General features: G+C 41.9%; 1 protein-coding gene and 1 long non-coding RNA gene across 11 annotated transcripts in view; both read right to left on the bottom strand.

The window, feature by feature from the left end:
* BBX (BBX high mobility group box domain containing) overlaps positions 1-20,819 on the bottom strand; it is a 151,891-nt gene that overhangs the window by 115,615 nt on the left and 15,457 nt on the right. The window lies entirely within an intron of this gene.
* Positions 9,588-20,269, bottom strand: LOC144248375 (uncharacterized). Its single transcript, XR_013341715.1, has 2 exons — positions 19,793-20,269; positions 9,588-10,476 (listed from the first exon to the last, which is right to left on the bottom strand). It is a non-coding gene; the product is annotated as an uncharacterized LOC144248375 (long non-coding RNA).

The raw sequence follows: 20,819 nt of genomic DNA, 5'->3' as shown, positions 1-20,819 counted from the left end.
TTGAGCATATGTCTATACCAAGTAGTAGATTTAGCAGCAATGAATTTAGAGATTGCATAGAGGAAAAAACATGCAGCACAGTATACCCAGCACATGAAAACAAATATAAAAGATGCAAGGCCACACTTGACTGGAAATTTTATTATTACCTCCTATACAATACTCCTCCACCAATACTCAAGTGGAGGCCACAGATTAGGCTATAAAAGTGGTTTGTTTTCATTTTGCCCTTACACCTTTACCTACAAAGCTGTTCAACTGCAAGCAGTAAAGTGTGAACCAATAATACCCTTATGACTTCTACTTGCCCTGAAACTTGAAGAAGCACAGAAGCATAAAATCACAGAATGGTTGGGGTTGGAGGGACCTTGAAGATCATCTGGCTCCAGCCCCTCTGCCACAGGCAGGGACACCTTTGACTAGATCATGCTCTTAAGAGCTCCATTCTACCTGCTCTTGAACACCTCCAGGGATGGGTCAACATCTCAGGGTAACCTGTTCCAGTGCCTCACCACCCTCACAGTGAAGAATTTCTTCCTGATATCTAATCTAAACCCATCCTTCTTTGGCTTAGGGTGATGCTCCCTTGTTCTATCACCACATGCCCTTGTAAAAGGTCTCTTGAAAGACCCCTTTAAAGTATAATGCTGCTGGTAAGAAGCAGAGCTAACTTCCACCATGGAAAAATGGCAAGTCAGTATTCCTAAAAAAAATTTACCAGAAATCAACCCTCAATTTCTAATTTACTGCACCTCTCTCATTTTTCACCACCATGCATCAAACTTTAAAACACATGCTTCTCCAGAACGGCTTTCAGCAAAGCTACTGGAGAACTTAATGTAAGATCTAATAAAGGGTTCCACGTTTTTCATTTTATAGAACAATCACTAAATTAAACTTGTCAGAACAGAAAACAGCTACTCAAATCACCCACCCTTAAGAGCACAAGCAATTCTGGTTAGGCCTCAGATGATCCTGATCAAGATTTTTGATTTCTTACCACTGTCCCCCGTCACCTGGGGAGCAGCTCAGACCTGTGGCAGTGTCCTGTAGCAGCAGTGGCACATCCAGCACCAGGCTGGCTCACCACAGCTGTGTGCTTGAGCGGCTTCTCAGGAGGAGTCCTCTGCAAAATCACTCAGAGCATCACAGCCAGAGCAAACAAAGTCATCCCATCAATCTGATTGTTAACAGGCAGTAATAAAAACATAGCAAAAGCAGAATATGGCAACGCAAAGTATTTGTGTAGCCTACCACCACTTACAGATTAGCAATTTCAGAACTTTGAGGGAATACAGAGAATGCTGCTCATCAGTTTGAAAAGCTGAAAATTGATTAATGAACCTGTGATATTTACATTCTTCATTCTGTAAAGAAAAATAATTTTAAAAATCCAATGCAATAATGGAAGAAGACACTTTTTCGTAGAAGTTGCCCATCTGTTGTAACTGACATTATTCCAAACACTGTTTTAAATCAACCAACCTGGCTTCCTTTCTGAGGGATGCTTGGCAACTATAAAAAGTATTTTTTCTTTTTTGCTTTTCATGTGTATAATTCTATTTCCATGTCAGAACATCACATCACTCCCTCAAATACATCACGCTGTTCTGGATCCACAGTTACTACTAAACCACTGTAAAGTCTCTTCTCTTGCATTACTCAATCCATCCAGAAGTTCTGAATAACACGAGTGGGTTTTTAAAATTGTTTAGAGTAAACTTTACCTTTATGGCTGTGTTTGTGTCATACCTATTTATACCTTTCAATGAGAAAAAACAGATATTTACAGACTACAAACTTTTATTGACTACAGATCTTTGCTACAGCAAAATACATCACTTCCTGAGTATACTCAGGAGCAAAACCATCTAATCGGGGACGGTAAGAACGTAATTGCTCGTCTGTTGTTATTGAGCCGGGCGAGTTGTGAGTCTGGGCTCACCAGCTGCCTGGATTCAGAGAGGTACGGGCGGCACTCACCTCCTCTGCCCTCCGGTCACAGAGCTGGCACACCAGTGTTTGCCATCCTGCCTACACCCGCTTCTGCAGCCCGGCGTGCTCGCCTGGCACAGCCAGAGCCCAAACCACGGGCAGGAATGAGCTCCAGCCCGATGGAAACGCAACTCCGTCGGGGGAGGAGTAACCGAGGGAAACGAAAAGCAGGAAGCTGATCTCAGCCAGCCGCGCGAGGAGCGCGGACGGGGCGGAGCGGAGGCGCGGGCGAGGAGAAGCGGGGCGAGGAGAAGCGGGCCGAGGAGGAGCGGGGCGAGGAGGAGCGGGGCGAGGAGGCGCGGGGCGAGGAGGAGCGGGGCGAGGAGGAGCGGGGCGAGGAGAAGCGGGGCGAGGAGGAGCGGGGCGAGGAGGCGCGGGGCGAGGAGGCGCGGGGCGAGGAGAAGCGGGCCGAGGAGGAGCGGGCCGAGGAGGAGCGGGCCGAGGAGGCGCGGGGCGAGGAGGCGCGGGGCGAGGAGAAGCGGGGCGAGGAGAAGCGGGGCGAGGAGAAGCGGGGCGAGGAGAAGCGGGGCGAGGAGAAGCGGGGCGAGGAGAAGCGGGGCGAGGAGAAGCGGGCCGAGGAGAAGCGGGCCGAGGAGGCGCGGGGCGAAGCTCGCCGCTTGCAGCCCGGCTCCGGCAGCGCGGCCGGGCAGCACGGCGTGGGCAGTGCCGGGGCCGGGCCGGCACGGACGGCAGCAGCGCCGGCCCGGCGGGGCAAGGCCCGCGGCAGCCCCGCGCAGGTACCGGCCCTGCGCAAGCGGCCCCGAGCCCCCGCCCTGCTGCCCTGCCCGCCACGGCTTTTTCCCTGCCTGCTTCCCGGCTGGCCCCGGCTTTTTCCCGGCTCGGCCCGGCCGCTATCACGCGTGAGCCGGGCTGCAAGCGCCCACGTCCTGCGGGACGGAGCCCGGGCTCTGCTCCGCCGCTGCGGGAGCTCCTCCGGCGTGCCAAGAGCAACAGATGATGCGCGTCTCCTCAGACTGACTGAACTGCCGCGTCTAGCGCGTAAATAACTTCTTCTGATGGAGTTTAACAGAAAAAAAGGGGGGGATGCTTTAGAAGTGAGAGGCTTGAGTTGTAAAAGCCTCAAGCAGGGCTTAAGCTCGACGACAGCATCCCGCACGCTGTAAGAGCTTTCTCCACCTGCACGGAGCTCCCGTTCCCACGGGAAGCTCGCTCCCTGCTGCCGGGCTCCTTCTGCCGCTTGCCTGTCCCCCACCTTCCTCAGCACCAAGGCTGCTTTGTGTCATTAGCACATCGCACAGAAAACACTGATATACGGCATTCCAAGTAAACGCGAGCTTGGAAAACAAAAGCCAAAAAACCCACAAGGGAGGATGGACTGACTACCGTGAGCGCCATCAGGCAGTTTTCAAAGTAGTAATTTAAATTCGGAACAGGAAACAGCATGGCAGTGGATGTTAGTAACACTAGCACAGCGAGGATCTGATCTGTTCTTCTCAGCCAAAAGGAGACAATCCCCATGCATTTAGGGCTTCTCAAAATGGGGCTGTGGAGGTACGTAGGGACACTGCATGGTTTTTACACTTGTCTTGCCCTCTTTCAGGTCTCAATGTTTTGTCCTATTAGCTCTGTATAGCAAGATGCAGGGTGTTTTGTACTGGTGGGTACAGAGTAGATACAGGGCCAAAATAAAACAGGAAATCAGTTTAAGTGGAGTTCTTACACTTTAAAAAAATCCCATCTCATGTCCTCTACATTATACTGACAGGAGAAAACAAAGGCAAGGTGGCCAACCAATTTCATTTTTACCACTTCTTTCATATATTTTCTCTTGTCTGCTCAGTAAAGGAGCCTGTAGCATGTCTAACTCCCATCTGGAAGAGTCCATTCCAGATGATGGAACTCAGCAACTTCTAAGAAAGCATTTAATGACTCCTTTTAAATTCACTGTGGCTTGTTCACTTTTTGACACTGTTTCAAAGTATGTCCTATAGTCAGTCTGCAGACAATCCAGACTGAGCTAGAAACACAATCACACCTTTCTCCAAAGCCTGTGGCCTTCGTTTCCAGGACCCATGCCTTTGTGCCAAGGCTCCCCAGCTCCCAGCCTGCCTGTGGTGACTGCAGTTGCAGGGATTCCTGAGGCTGGAAGCTGAAGGTCACTGATGCAGACACACGTCCCCATCACAGCTCCTCGGACGGAGCAGGCAGTTCCCACCGAGCCGATGCAAAGCCTCGCTGCAGCAGGACCTGCAGGTGCTGCAGCAACATCACAAAGGCAGCCTAAATCTCAGCATGCAGGCTAGGCTAGCCAGACTTTGAGCAGCAACACACCACGTCCTATCCTCCTTAATATCCATGCCATTCCTGCACTGGTGTCCCTGTAGTTTGGCAGCTTTAACCTTTTTCAATCATAAACTGAGACACTAGTTTTAGTCCCACCAGTACTTAATGATTCTTTTTGGGGGAAACTATTAGCACTGGAGAGATATACAGCTGCTTCCTTACTATGGAAATATTCATCTTAAAGCCAGAACTATATCAGAATTGCAAATGTGATTTACACACAGAGCTGAACAGATTTAATGAGCATTTGAACCAAGAAGCCACCAAACCTGAATGGAATATTGTGCTGCAGTGGTATATGGACCAACAGCAGAGAAGGTGAAAAGATAAGAGCTCTTAATCATAAATAACTTAAGAGAAACAGCAAAGATACTCCCAAAGCTTTTCTGATACAATTATTATTACATAAATACCTGAGCTTCTCTTCAAATCAAAACCAACAATTGTACTGCATTACTCACTGCTCTGGGAGTCCACAACCCCTGAGATAAATGAGCTCATAAGCCCACCACCAAAATCTCAGGGTTATTCTGTGTATTCCAGAGAAGCTGTTTCCTATCTGCTTGAATGCTGTTTTCCCCCTGCTTCTCAATTTGACACTCAGTTTTGAAAGGGCACTTCTTAGTCCTCATCAATACTGGACAGGTATTGCTACAGTGCACAGCAAAGCCTCCTTCCTCCCCTCTCTACTTCTTCACTTCAGATACACCTGAGAGTATTTCACTAGATATAGAAAACCAGTTTTTGGCACTCCTGAAATGACAGACAAGGACAATTTATTTCAGCAACATCAAAAACAGGAACAGAAAGCAGAAACAGAAGCATCTTTTTTTTTCCTTAGAAGAAATACTTCTAATAGGAAATAAATATAATTGACCATTGTTATGAGGTTAACTAACAAATCACTTAAAGCATATGTTTAACAACTAAGGTACATATTAAATCTATCTTGACTTGGTAACAAAATAAAACTTTCTCACATCTTTTTAAGTAACCTGCTATTATTTAATTTGCAAATGACTTTAAACTATTCTGAAAGACCCTCCTCTACCAGCCCACTTCAGTTTTTTATTATTAAAGGCACTTCATCCTTAAGATGACAGGTCATACGAAGAAAAAGCTGGAAAAACAGGCTAAAGTATTGCATTGTTTTCAGTACAAAAAGCTCCATTTCTTTAACCCTGCCTTTCTACGCAAGAAACTTCCTTGAGAAACAAGAGTAGCATCTGCTTGTACTTCAAATAATTACTCTCTGCTCATTTGTCTCTCCTAAGTCTCCTTGACTGAGGTCAAGAAAAGAACAAGTACATTTTAAAATCAAAGTTTACCATTTCAGTAGGATTTCACAGCCAGAACCATTCAAGTCATGTTATGCCACCATTCTTTTCAAAGCTAAACAGTTTGTGCTTAACACCACCAGGCAGTCAGACTTCTGTCATTATCTTTGCTGACTAGTGTTATTACCCTGTCCAGAGGTCTCCCACTGCAGCACAGATACAGCAGGACACGGGCAGCTTTTAACACTGCACTCACTGCTTCCTACAGGTCTGCACTAAGAAGATGAGTCTGTTGGGAGGCTTACACTCATTCTTTCAGGCACTCACATCATCTACAGGACAATGTTTTAATGTCATTAAAGTAATTTTGGAAAAATTCAAAACCCACTACTTTAAACTGTATCAGCTTTTTTCTTGCTGGGAGATACACATAGTTTTAAAGCTTGAATATGGTCAAAAGAGATCATCCATTAGCTACTAGATAAAAAACTAGGCATAAGGAAGGAAGCAGCAAGCAGTAAAAGTGTGGGTATGAACACACTTAGATAACCAAGCACTTTCAGTCAAGCAGTTACTGCTTTAAAACTAACTTGATGTTTTGTGTTGCTTAAACTACTGTTGTCAAAATAAATGTCCATGTGACAATTTCTCACCTCTCATTCCCTACATTAATGGCAGGTGGAGATGAGGCACCAAACTGTCTCCATATTTATTTAAAACAAGCCAAGCCAGAGGTAGTTTGATCACTCATTTACTCACTCCATCAGTTTATCTATCTTGTCCTGAACTGACATGACATGATGACTTCTGGCTTGTTGCTCAGGTACTTTATGAGCACTAAAATCACTTAGTAAGTGACCAGGCTGGAAAAGATCTGGCCAAAGAAGACAGAAAAAGTAACACTGATTAATCTTGCCTGGGTGAATGCTTTCCCCTACTCTATAGCAAGGAAATAGAGCAGATCACAGCTGTGTTGTGAGCCAGCAAACAATGAAATTAATGAAACAAACATATCTTAAGAGTATGCTTAAAACACTCCAAAAATTAACCTGAAAGTGACTATCAGTGAAGACATCCAAACAATTCTCCAATCAAATCTGCAATTTCACTCTACTACTGTAACCCCATCGCCAGTAAAATTCAGACCTGAACTGAGCTCATATACATAGACAGTATTGCAGCAATACTAATGAAGTAGCATCTCTATTGAAGCTCCACATTTTATTCCAACTCCATGTATAAATACAATTTTAATTACTAAATCTGAACAAAGTCACTATTCACCTCAAAACAGATGCAATCTCCCAATCCAATGCTTATATAATGCTGCAATACCACACAATTAACATAACACTAAACAGACACATTAATTGATAAAACACTCCAGAAAACATTGACAATCTGTGTATTCAGAAATAGCAGAATCACCATTTTTACGATTCCTGGATCTCAGCACTTCTTAGATGTTGTATCCAATATTTTCATATATGCACATGTGTACAGCAGTGCTTTCTGGGCTATTCAGTACATTAACAGCACATTTCCATCAGAGAAAGCCACTGCCCTGTTACCTACTGCACACACCTCAAACATCAGAAAAACTTCAGGTACAAGCATCAAATTGAAATAATGAGTGAAATACCCAAGCCAAAAATCCTACCAACAAGCAGCATGCTGTCTCTTCTTATCCCTCCCCCACACTGTTATCCTGAGAAGTTAAATCCCAGTTCTTCTCTGCTATAGGTGGAAGGTACTCAGATACTACATACAATGTGGCAGAATAAAATCCTATTACTGTTGCCCCCTTTTTAGAACTATGAGAACAAGTTACCTGCAAATTTACAGGTGCAGAAATTGATTCTCACAATATAAATTCACATATTACTTGTAGCAAAAAAAAAAAAAAAAAATCAACACATTTACTGTATCAAAGTTTCTTAAAATTAGGAGATTTTTGTCTAGTTTTAAGAATGACAGCTGTTCTCCATGAGGTTAAAATGCAATCCAAAGTCTTAAGAAAAAACTTCCATTAGTATAATCTTCTCTATTTTCTAGTTCTATCAGAAACAAGATTTCCAAACAACCCAGTTTTCTTCCTAGATGTACTACTGCAATATTTTCTAAACATATACTTAAAAGAGGTGCAAAGACTCAAAGCAGAGTAGAAAACTTTCACTCTGCTAATTTGCATCAAGATTTATAGTTCCTATACTCCCTCCTAAATGGAAAACTAATTGTGATAAAACATCAAGCCCAATTAGAAACAGCCACTACACACAACTGTTTATTTGAATTTTCCTTTAGAGTATGTATAATCGTTTTTAAAAGAATCCTCCAGTGTTTGGGCCAAATCTTGTCATCTTTTCTGCAAGAGAAAAAAACCCCACACTCCTTCCAGTTTCACAACTCATTCACTAAGTACTTCACTGAATTAAAATCCTAATGTATGTAAAAATAAATCTTTTAAATTTAACTTATTTTAATGAAATGCTAAAAAACCATTACAGCAGCTTGAGTTCTGCTTTCAGGATACATTTGCAATTTTCTTCAGGTTTCAGTATTAGCTTGCACATTAGAAAGCCCAAGTTGGGCACCTATTGTATATTAAGACAGTGATCCAATGCCATTGAAGCTTGAGCACTTGAACTAGAGCTCAGATTTTTGGAGCTTGCTGCCACTGATGTCACTTTTGCCAGAATTCTGAAGTTTTGCTTTGTTTGGGGATGTAACCTGTGACCTTTAGATTTCCTTTTAGGTCCAAAAATCCAACAGACCTCTGGAAAAAGTTGGAGAACAAAGTGGGCAAGATTCAGAAAACAGAGAAGTGACTTAAAGAAATATATTTTGTCTGCACCTGTGGACAGCTGGCAGCTGTGCCAGCCACGGCAGGAGATGAGCTCAGTCTCTGTGCTAGCACTAAGAGGGAGCAAGCATGGAGGAGAGGTCAGGTCCCTGCAGGTAGGTTGCCATCCCATTCCTGGCATATTCAGGTTATATTTTCCTCCATAAACATGCTTGCTGGAAAAGTGAGCAGGGCAGCAAAAGCAGCAGGGAACTAATTTTCATTCAGTTGTACTTAAGGGCAAACCCTGCCTGACCTTTAGCTGTCCTTATGCTGCTTTAACCTACGGCTGCTCTCCCATCTCCACAGCCTCCCTGGCACCCCTGCCCTCTGGCAGAGGGGACCCACCCTGCCCCAGGGTGTTTTCAGGGGTACAGCAGCACACATCATGGTTTTGGAAACAGCTGGCCTGGCACAGCCATCCCTGGGAAGCAGAGCTGCAGGAGGATGGCTGGCCCCAGCCAAGGCCACCACAGCTGTGAGCAAGGACAGAGGACTCCTCCCTAGAAACATGAGGAAGGGGGGTTATGCCAGCATGAATGCATCCTATAAATACATGAAAGTAGAAAACATGAAAATCCAGCCAAAAAAAATTTTTTTTTTCAACTAAACCTATGAATTTCTGAGATACCACCCAATCTTTAGCTGTTCTTTTGTTTTACCAACAACTAATTCCTCTGGGTAACTGCAACTAAATTGAACTCAAGGTGCTTCTGCAAAAGCAACATTTGCAAATTGCAAACCCATTGAAAAAAACAGTGTAATTTCATCTCCAGCAGGAAGTGCTGCTTACTGTTTCTCATACCAGAGCAAAATACCTGCTTAACATCCCTTGTGATGATGTCTGCTCTTGTCTAATGACCTGACACCAAAGCCAGGTGTGAATCAGTGACTATTACATGGTCTCCTCTAAAAGCTTCTCTATGTTTTGACAATATACTAAATGAGAAATTCTTCTCATTCAATTAAAAAAAAAAAGGTGTTATTTTATCCTCTGGTCCACTATGGTTTCTTCCACAGTGTTTGTGTGGGACTCAGGGTTAAAAGAAGTTTTTACTATACAACACTTCACTTTACTGTAAGAGAATACAAAACAGATTACCAAAAGTCAAAATACGTATTTTACTTCAAAAATACAACTCCCCCCATAAAAAAGTCCGCCAAACAAATTAATTTTTCTACATTCTAGTTTAATCACCAGAAGTTAATGAAGTATGCAAAGTGATACTGCACATAGAAATGTAGCAGATCTCTTCATCAAGAAAAATCATACAGGATTTCATTTGAGTCTAAAATACATGTGTGGGACACCATAGAAGAGGGTGGGTCTCTTCCTGCCACTCCAGCATGAATGCAAGGAACACAGATTCCAATCTCCATGTCAGATAGCTGCCCAAACAAATACAACACAGTAACAGCATTAATATATACAAGGCTTTGGTTTTTTTTTTTTTTTTTTGCTTGTTTTTAACTGATGGAAAGAACAAGTTTAAGATGGGTTACTCTTTACCAAAGGAGCTTTATGGATCCCAACTTCATCCTCGCTCTATGTGCAGAGCCACTATACTTGTCAGGGTACAACACTGGCTTGCCAGTCATACAAGCTAAGTTAATCACAGGTTAGCAGTAAGAGCTACTTACATAAAAACATCATGCTGTGGAGTGCAGCTGCTGCAGAGCTGACCCATTGATAACTTTTCCACCACTGCATTCTGAACTGCAACAGAGCAGTACAACGGCCCATGAGACCAAAAAACTCCCAGATGCTGTTGTTAAACTCTAGAGAAGTCATCAGCTGCATCCCTGCATCTCTCAAATAGCTGATCACAACTGCTGCTCTTTGGGACCCTGTGTGGTACAACCCAGGAACAGGCAGGAGAACAAAGCAACTTTTAGCTTTGGTGCTGAAAATACCTGAGCAAGTGTGTGTTCCTCTAGAAGCAAGAGACTGTAGTAACACATGATTTGGTGTTATTCAACATCTTCTCCAACATTTACATTTATATTACAGTGATTCCAGTATTACAATTTGATCTTCTCCTTGGGTGAACATGTGGCCTGTGAATTTAACAGCATCACTTATAAACCAATGCAGTATATAAACCACAACGACACAAACTCCCTGTCAACAGATACCTATGCAAATCTTCAGCACACTGATCGTTCTATTAGTTTTTCTTTTTAATGTTACTTTTTCTACCAGAGAGTGGAGGGAGGGTTGGGGAGAATGTTAAACAGTCTAGATACTAAATGGGCTGGTTAACACTAGATACTTTAGAGAAAACACAGGTAACTTGGTCTCAGTGCTGAGGCCTTACTTCTGCACTGTGACTCTACTTCTCAGTGCTGTACTTCTTGTATTCCCCACACTTTCTCAAGGACTCCCGTTTTCAATGACAGCTTCTTTAAGGAAAGGAAGAAAACAGGGCAAAAATTCTACCCCAAGCACCAAAAGCAGTAAGCTCATCCTCTCCTGCCTCCCTCACTCCTGTAAAACCCAAGAACAAGCCCTCTAAAAAGCACATCTTATCCCCAACTAGTTTTCACTTTCAACAACAACAAAACTTATTATCAGAATAAATACCCAGTTAATTGAATAATCATTTCCCAAGAGAAAGTACTGTTTTCAACATCCAGTGCTTGCTCTAAAAGCAATCCACAGACAGGATTTGCAACCTCCTAGCACAGGGATAGTTGTTACTGCAGCCAAACCAGTCCTTGCCTCTAGAAGGAATGTCCAGGACATGTCCTTGTCTCATCAACACCAATTGTCAGTGACTGGCCCCAGAGACTCAGTAATTTTGGTAGCTCCCAGACACAGCAGCCTGATTTAAACCAACAAATGAAGTACCAGGAACTCTAAATGCACCAGCCCAGCCCCACTCTGCATGATCTAACCTCCTCTTATTCCATGCAAGTTAAACTAGCACACACAGAGCTCCATGCTATCCTACCTTCCCTCTGATATTGCTCTCTGCTTTATTGGAAGAACCCTCAGGTGACCACAAAACCATGCAGAGACATACTATTAAGATTTGAGATGACGCCAGGTTCTATCAATATGTATTTTTAAATGCTACATTTTAGCAAGGTGTTTCCAAGAAGTTGATAATAAAGAAATCCCTGCACTTTTTCTTTGTAAGGCCCTGCATGCTGCACAGCCAACTCTCCAGACCTCAAAATCCCTCAAATCAGACTTTGGAGGGATGTACAGAACTCTCGGCTTAGTTACTAAGCAGGCAGTATCTATTTGCCTGTCAGAATCTGTGGAACTGAGATGATTCTGAGATTGTAGAAAGTCTCTGTCTGTCAGCCCCCCTGCCAAAGCAGAAGCCATAATTGGTCTGTGCTGGTTTCCAGGTTGTTTATTCTGTTGATCTCTCACATGTTCTGCTGCCCTGCCCAGCTCTGTCCTGCAGGGCAGCGTGTGGGGCTCTGCCCTCAGTGGGATGTGACAAACATTAAATACCAGAAACTCCCTGGGCTGCATTTACAAGAACGTGCCAATATCTGTCACCTACGTTGGACAGTGTGTCCCCAGCCTGAACCAACAGAAAAATGCCAACACCACAGTGAGACATGGAGGGCATGAAGAAGGAGAAAAAGGACAAGGCACACCCAATTTCCTCCATCTTGTCCCCTTTGGACCCCTCATCTAGAATCCTAAAATTTTACTTTTTCAACTGTACCACACTTAATTATTACTTATATCAAACACTCAGAGCTTGTAATTCATTCTGTAAAATTGAAAACTCTTTTCCATGGACAGAGATCACAGACAGTGTCTCTGGGGGCTCTGTCCAGGGGGGTTCCTGACCCCTGCCAGGGTCCCAGACCTTCCAGGGCAGCCAGAGGGAAGCTCTGGATTCCCACATTTGCCCATTTGTCTGGCTGGACTCTTTCTTGAGTTAGGCATTTAGCAGAGGCTAGTGATGCCCTGCATTCCCAAGCTGGTCAGGGAGAAGAGAGGGCACTCAGCACTTCAGCAGGTAATCTGGTCCATGGGGCAGCTCCAATTGTCCCTGAGTGAACCCAAGGCAGCAAACAGTCGAGGCATTTGAGACAGGGTTTGGCAGATAGGGAGGGAAGACTCTGGGTTTCCTGGAAGAAGATACCCATGATGGAGGGGCACATTCCCTGTGCCGTCCTCTTCACCTCCCACCTGTTTCCTCTAGTAATACTGTGATTAATTTGGAGTTATACAATTGCCATCAATTGCCAAACTATTCAATAATCTTTACTAAGCCTCCCACTTCAGTATAACAATTTTAAGTACACCACAAAGCAGGTACCTCTCATGATCATTTGCCACTGCTGAGAAACAGCATCCCCCAGCACCCACCATTCTCTGGAAAGCTACTCCTCTGCTCAAAAGGACATTTGCCAATATACGCTCCAGTGCCATTTTCTGTATTGGCTGTGTGGCGAAATTAATTTCTTGCACTACTCTTTCTAACCCTGGTATTATCATGATTGCTGACTTTTTGTGCATAAAGGAACATAAAATTCAAACTTTACCCTGACACAGTGGTCTGAAGAGGCAGCAGCAGCAAATTCTCTGCAAGCCACATTAACATCCATGTCTGCACAGCATGTTGGGACTACACTTGACACTGCTGACCACAGAGACCACAGTAATACATGATCTTCAATCTTAAAGTGTGACATTGATTTTTTTCATCATATTTACATATTGGTATGTAGGGTTTTTTTAAAGTATTTCACATCAGTGTAAGTGACTCACTGCTTCTGAGTTGCAATGGAAGTGAGGCATCTACCTCACTTGTGTGACTGAAAATTTCAAACAGAAAAAATGACAGATATAGCCAGGCTTGTTTCAATAAGCAACAATTACTTAAAAATCCATAGCTGAGAGTCCTGACCCTACTGGTACATTACTCTGTAAATAGTGCACCTTTTCAACTGCACTGAACGACTTTCACTAGTACATTCATCAAATGCTGAATCCTTGATAATTATTTACTTTCTATCATTATTTTAAGATGTTTATGTAAAAACTAGAATTTCTTTCAAATTAGAGGCAAATGAAAGGTGTAACCATTGAAAATCACAGAATTTTCACTTAAAACTGTAAGTATCATCTGACTGCAGCCACTAAAATTACTCAGGTTAGCTCTAAACGCAAAGATTTTCCTAAATTTCAAGCATTCCTGCAAATAGGGGTATAAAAATACATGTTCTGAAGCTCACATATTTTGGCAGGACAATGGTTTATGCTACTTCTTTGTGGCAGCTGCTGAGAACGCTCATCTCCATCTCATCCCATCATCCCTGTCACTAGTGAGGTGCAGGTATTTTACTGGACAACACCCTAGTGGCAACAGGTCTGCAAGTCAAAAACATTGAAAATCAATTGTGTAGCAAGTTCCTTTCATCAATACTATTTCATATCAGGCGTGGAAGGATTTTCACTTCATTCACCTTATATGGCTATTACAGATATCCCCATAACACAGGCTTAGAAACTTTCTCTACATCATAATGACAAGCAATTGACACCAAATGGCATGGAATTTTAAATTTCTTATAAGAATTGAATTATTTTTACTCCTAGTATCTGTCTACTGATTAAGAAAGCTACCTAATCTTAGGCAGCTGTTTCACCTAGTTCTACTGAATTGCATTGTTTCTGTTGAATCTGTTTCACCTTAGCCCTACTGAATTGCATTGTCTGTCCACATAAACAGCACTGTTCACATTCCCAAAGATACCTGGTTAATATACATATTTGTCCCCCCACTCAAAAACCAAAAATGGACATTAGCTGATTTAATATAACATCTCTAAACACAAATCAAAAGAATCACAAGTCTCAAACCAACACTTTGTGGTCCACCGAATCAGAGAAAATCACTTCATCTTATCACTGTTTCTTTCAATGTTACTTCTGCCAATTAAAACCCTCCAGTCCATGGATTCCTAAGGCAGGCCAGGGAGGTTTTTTTAAAAATGAAACTTGGAACTCAAAGTGTTAGGTTTAACAAGCATGGGGACATAACCACAGGTCTCAAATCATGCTTTTGAGGAGACATACTTGATTGCTTGCTCTTTTGCTGTGCTTTCCATTCTGATCACAGAATATTTCAAGAAAGCACTGGCCCATCAACATGTACATGGAAACAAAAGCAAGAAAAGTGGAATAAACAATCCATCAGCCTAAATAAAGATTGGAGCATTGGGAAAAGAAAAACAAAATTTCAGCCTTATGTTCTATATACTAGCCAACATTGTCTCACTAGTTAAGATAAACTATTTCAATAATTGCCAATAATCCCCCAACTCTGACACGTTTAATGATGTTTTGATTCTTCAGTTTCCAAAGTAAAATCTCTGTAGTCTCACTGAATTCCTCTGCTTCTGCAGTTCCTCAGCCCAGTGTCCCACCTCACAATCAGCATTCCCACAGTGTCAGTGTGAATTTGCAAGTTGGAGATGCTCACTGCCAATTTATTAAACTATGAATGTCAATTATCACCAAGTTCCTGAATGGAATCACCCCGATCTCCATTTACAGTGACAATGCACATTACAAGCAAATTACCACCACTTATTGAAAATTAAGGTCCTGTTTTGCTGACAAATTAAGAATGCTTGAATTTTCTGTCTGGAAGTAAGATTCTTGAGGACATAATCTTGTTCATTTACCAGAATTATTCACAAGTTCAAGAAGCACAAAGGAGGGTTTTGAAATTTTGCCCTGACTGACTTATCATCTGAATGCATGCCACTAGCAAAATGAGTTTATTACCTTTATTTTCCTCTAGATCACGTAATGGTCTCATATAGAACAGTTAGCTCCTGCCACCTTGTGGAAACCCTTCATGGGTTTCCCTGAAAGCTTAGATCATCAGTAAACTAGTGAGTTAAAACAAATAAACATTTGGGAGTTACTTTTCTTGTGATTCGTTCTGGTGAATGTTGAAATAAGAGAGAAATATTTATGGAGAGGATATGCCACTTTGAGTATTTTCTGGTTCATTATCCCTAGCATTGTTTATATAGTTGAACTGCTGGATTTAGTAATCTTATAAAGGGTGTTTTAAATATTTAAATATCTGTCAAGAGTCCTAAGTTTTGGAAGCTGATGCGTCCAAGTTTAAAATAACATTATGATCAAATACTTGTCACCACTAGCAAATTTCATATATTCAAAATAGATTCTGCACAGAGATAATACAAATTTAGACTGACAATCCTTGCATTCAGGTGCAGTTTTAAAACCAAATAATAACTCCAGTCTCAAAGAATTACATATATGCTTAACTTTTTATATGGTGATAACATGTCTAGTTCTCCCAAAAGACCCTATTCCATGTATTTACTTTTTAACTGCAATTTGACTTCCTGTTTTGCTTTTCCTCTCCTCATCCAGCCACTTCTATCATACACGACCAACTTAATTAATGAATCAAGTTCTCCAAAGAAGAATAAGACAGTTGGAATAGACTTTTCCACCACAGGAACAAGGTGAAGATGCATGGATCCTCATCCTCATGTCTTATATGTTGTCTGCTGCCCCTCTGACAGGCAATTTGTCACACCTACTTTGTAGATGCAAAAGACAACAGCAGCTGCAATTTCTGGGAAGGGATGAGGGTCTCTTTTCATTGAAGCCAAACCTCTGCTGTTCCAAGTATCAAAACTGCAAGAGCACAGAGGATTGCAGATGATGACTCCATGAACCTAATCAACAACCTCGACAAACCTGCTCCTGTCTGTTCTGGAGTCGAGTGATTTGTTAAAGATGCACAAAAATGCAAGACCAGTTAGGAAGCACTTCTTCCCCTCCCACCATCCCACAGGTGTTTCAGTGAATTTGGGAGATCTATCATGCTGTGAACTTGATGCTAACGGTAGCAAACTTAAGTCCTTGGAACTTCCTTCTGCTAGAGAAATAACTGTCAACAGACTTGAAACAGGAACAGTTCTTCCTGATGTCAAAAGAAAATAATCTGTAGTTGTTCATAGATGGACTCAAGAACAATAATTACAGATCCACAGCCAAATTATTTTTTTTAATCCATAAACAGAATAAATTTTTGCTCAAGACTGAAACAATAACCAAATGTCAGGCTATGAATCAATTGGCACAGCATACCTAAGGAACATAAATTGTATGTTCTTAAACTAGAAGTTTCAGAATCTCACTAGCTTCCCTGGTAACTTCAGAAGTGAGGCTGTTTCTGACAGCCATCATATTCCCTCACACACAACCCCTTATCTCTTTTTATATATTTTTAAGGTCCTAGTAGCCACACAATTAACTTAAAAGGGAAAGCTCACAGTAATCTCTGACCACACCTCTGCTCCAACACTGAGAATCTCTCCCAGACTGAGGTATGTCAGTGCCCTGACTGTCTGGAAGGCACCAAAACACTCCTCTCACAGCTGTCCTTACCCATCCCAATCTCCACTAGAGGAAATCCAGACAGAAACTGGTAGGGAGCTCTAGAAGAGTGAGTATGGATGATGAGGGAATCAGAACTACAGAGCACATTCTACCTGACCCCAACACAGCCAACACCTTGCAAGGACAGGACAGGCAGCACTGTTCTCCACCTCACTGGGAGTATGAGGAATACCGACACCTCCTTACCCAGAGCTTATTTGCTTCAGATTTTTCCCTGCTCTGGAGCACCCTGATGTTATGTCAGTCTCACAGTAACTGCAGACATGTCTCTAAGAGCCATCTACCATCCCTGGCTACAGAGAAAAAGAAATAGCATGCTCCAGCAATGGAGTGGGTCAGATTCAACACCCACTGCAGGTCTCAGTAACACACCGTAATGCAAAAGAAGTAAATACTAGGACCTTGTAGGAAATTTCATTTTGATGCAAGTCAGGAATCATATCCTGACATATCCTTTTATTTTCGTTTTATTTCTCTACGAGTCCTATATTCTGCAGTGTTACTAATCCAGCAGGAAGATCCCTGAGCTAACTTTCTGCATGTCTGCATGCCCATGGCAGTCTAACTGCAGTACCACAGAGTTGAGCTAGCATCTTATTTTTCAGGGTGCTTTGAAACCAGTGGAAGCACAAACATACTCCTCATACCCCGACGAGACATGCCCTCTTTGCTAAGTGTAACTCACTGACCTGACAACACAGGACTCCCAAGCAGTAGCAGACTGAAAAGTTCCTGATGATTTTTCAGCTCTTCCTGAAAGTATTGCACAGTATTCTGAACACCAGCAGCAAAAAGTGGCCTGCATTAACTTCACTTAAAGTTGTGAGTTCTCCAAGGAGACAGAAACATCTGGTCCAGGTCAAAGAAGAGTCACGACATGGCTTGAGCCTGGTTCCCATCTGAAACACTATTGCCTAGCTGTCAGGATAAGATTTGTTTTACATTTTCTCAGAATATTTATTTTTCTACAAAAAACATTATTTGACTTTTGCAAACTTTTGTTGAGGGAACTTTCCAAGAAGTTTCATAAATTAATTACTTCATTCATGTACTTACGGGAGAAAGAAGCATTTAAAAACAAACAAAAACCCACAAAACAAACCAAACACCACTGGGCCACTTGCTCCTTCTGTTTTTTATTTTATCTATATTCTTATTGATCTACTTTTGTTGCCAACTGTTTAGCCTTGCATTTCAAGGAGAAAAGAGAAAAGTTCTGAATCTAATTGTCTTATTTCTTGAGAAACACCTCTAAAAATCGCCTAGGTTACAGACTTTATAAACTTCTGTACGTAGCCTGCTTTATGAGATTTCCAAGAGGAACCTCACTGCTTCATAAACCAGAATACACAATCAAATCCATCTTCACCATTGTTTCATTGATGCCAAGCCACAAGAGCTTACCCAGAACTGTGCACGTGCCCGAGGATTTGTGCCAAAAGGTCTCAGAGCAGGATCAGGCCCCTGTAAGATTAGCTGCATGTACAGCTTCAATCCTGCAACTGCAATAGCTCAAGGAGACTGCTATGACAGAGGCATTGCAGGACTGGGCCCTAAAATAATCAAGTATATAAAGATCTTTGTGCTCCCCACAACTGAAGCACAATTCTTAAAAATGAATGGAACAAAAAACTTTTGTATTTGTGAAATAAAAATCAATTATTCGGACAACAAGCAGGACCAGCATTCTTCAGGACAAGCTCCTTAAAATCTATAGGCTGTTTTCCCATTTTTTGTTTTGTTGGTTTTTCGGTTGGTTTTTTTTTTTTTTTTAGAATTTGTTTTCCAGTTGTTCTAGGGTTTTTTCCTAGTAGACAGAATTACTAGAATAACACTGCAAGGCCCCTGTCCTAAGCCCAAGAGATTAAAAGATTCAGTCAAAAGATGCAAATTTGTTCACATTAAAAAAAAAAAAAAAAAAAAAAGTCAGCAGTTAAACCTGATAGTGCTGTCTGGAACTGTAAAGCAAGGATGGGAGATAACTCCCTTGGGATCTATAGAATAGCATACAGATAGCTGGAGCTGAAATCAGAAGGTGAACAAGATATTAAGAGTTTTCTGTAAATCAGATTCTGCTATGCTCAAGACTGTGTACCAACTGAAAAAACAGAAGTTTTTTAAAAGCCTATGTGCACACAAATGCACAGTTCTGAACTGAACTAGCCTAAGAATTAAAAGCCCAAGATCCATGGATTCTTAGTCTTATCTGCTTTGAAAGACAGTCAGTTGACATGCTTGCTACTGACCCAAAACTAAACTACAAGTTCCAATCTGGCACCTGAATTACAAAGAACCCTGAAAACCCCACACTGCCACAATGCTGACTTCCTTCAGGGCACTTGTACCAATCCTTACAGCAAGAAGCTCTGGCTGAAGAGCTGAACTGAACACACTGAAATATGTAGGCAGAGACAAAGCCTGACTTTATTAAGTCCTTGTGAGCTACAGGATATTTTAACTCATTCTTAGAACCAGCACAAGTATTTTTCTATCACCTTGACACATCTTGTACAGCAAACAAAACACACTTATGCATCCTTGCAAAAGTCATCTTCAGAGAATTAGGAAAAACAGAGGGCAATATTCACACAGCACTACATTAAGAAGAGACCTTGGCTTGGAAGAACAGAAGATTAGGCCCAAAAGCTCTGACCTGCAGGCAGCACAAGCTCTTAGATGTGGAGGAAGAATCCTGAATTGCATTTGGATGCGAACTGATTTCTCAAGTCTAAGTTCACAAGTACTCAACCAGTAAGCTGGAAATCGACAGGTAACACTTCATCACCAATTTTTCATCAACCAATAGAGGAAAGCAATGTGCACAGGGCAGATATTTTAGTAACAAAGAGGTAGTTGGTGTAGTAAGTTTAACAGTCATGTAAGAACTTCCAGGAAGTGCAGGAATTCTGTACTTCATTCTACCACCAGTCATCCTGGTCTTACCTGAATATCCCTGGGTCTACTCTGCAAACTGCAAAATGGGGGTGGGTAGCACTGTTCTGAAATGTTTGTAAAATGTAGTTAGTTGATGTCTGTAAAAGCACACAATAGAAGAACAAAACATTATTACACCCTAAAAACACGCTGTTTAACAACAAAATATGTAATACATAAATGACAATACTACCTATGTTCTATGGTACACACTCTCAAAAGGTTTGTTATATACCTGTTTAGAAAATGAATTGTTTTGATTCTCTGGTAGGATGGACCTGAAGCCTATTTCCCCAGAGAAAGAAGCAGAGAAAGATCATTTTCTAGATCTTCACAACCAACAAAACTGAGCCTCAGTGTAAAATTTTCCCCAAGTATTATCACACAACTACAAGTAATGCAACTGCCATTTTTCCCTGACAGGACTAACAAAAAAACCCCCAAAAAACCCAAAACCAACCAAAACAACCAACAAATGTGGACAACTCTTCTCAACTTTCTGCCCTGCTACACACTATTTTTCTTTCAGAAACTGCACAACACTGTACATGGGAAGAACCTATTACCACCCCACATTTGTAAATGGTGAAACTGCTTTATTTGGTCTCCATAGCTGAAAAGGCTGTAGTAGCATACTCAACCTTTATTCTAAGGCTGCTGTACACTTTCAATCACATTTGTAAAACTGGGAAACTCATGCCAATCACCAGTGTCATTATGCTGGTAAAGTACAGGTGATCCTTTCAGAAACCTCAAGGAGACAAGGAGATCCATAAATTCTGACTTGTAAGAAAATCTTTATTTCCACTAAAGTCTGTAACAAAGTTCTCCATGAACTCAGCATGGCAGTGATTACACCTAATGGGGTGCAGCTCCTGGGCAACATCACAGCTCTTTTTTGGAGGGGAGATGGGCAAAGTCAAACATATATGGTAAGCTGCCCTCATCACTTTTGGTGTGTGGGAGAAGCACTTGGGGAAGCACCAGAATATGTTTTGCAGACAGTGCACAACATATATGATACTTTGCAAAGGAC

This window comes from Lonchura striata, chromosome 2 (assembly GCF_046129695.1).
Source record: "Lonchura striata isolate bLonStr1 chromosome 2, bLonStr1.mat, whole genome shotgun sequence".
In the NCBI taxonomy this organism is placed as follows: domain Eukaryota; kingdom Metazoa; phylum Chordata; class Aves; order Passeriformes; family Estrildidae; genus Lonchura; species Lonchura striata.
This window is presented reverse-complemented; position numbering and strand designations above follow the sequence as displayed.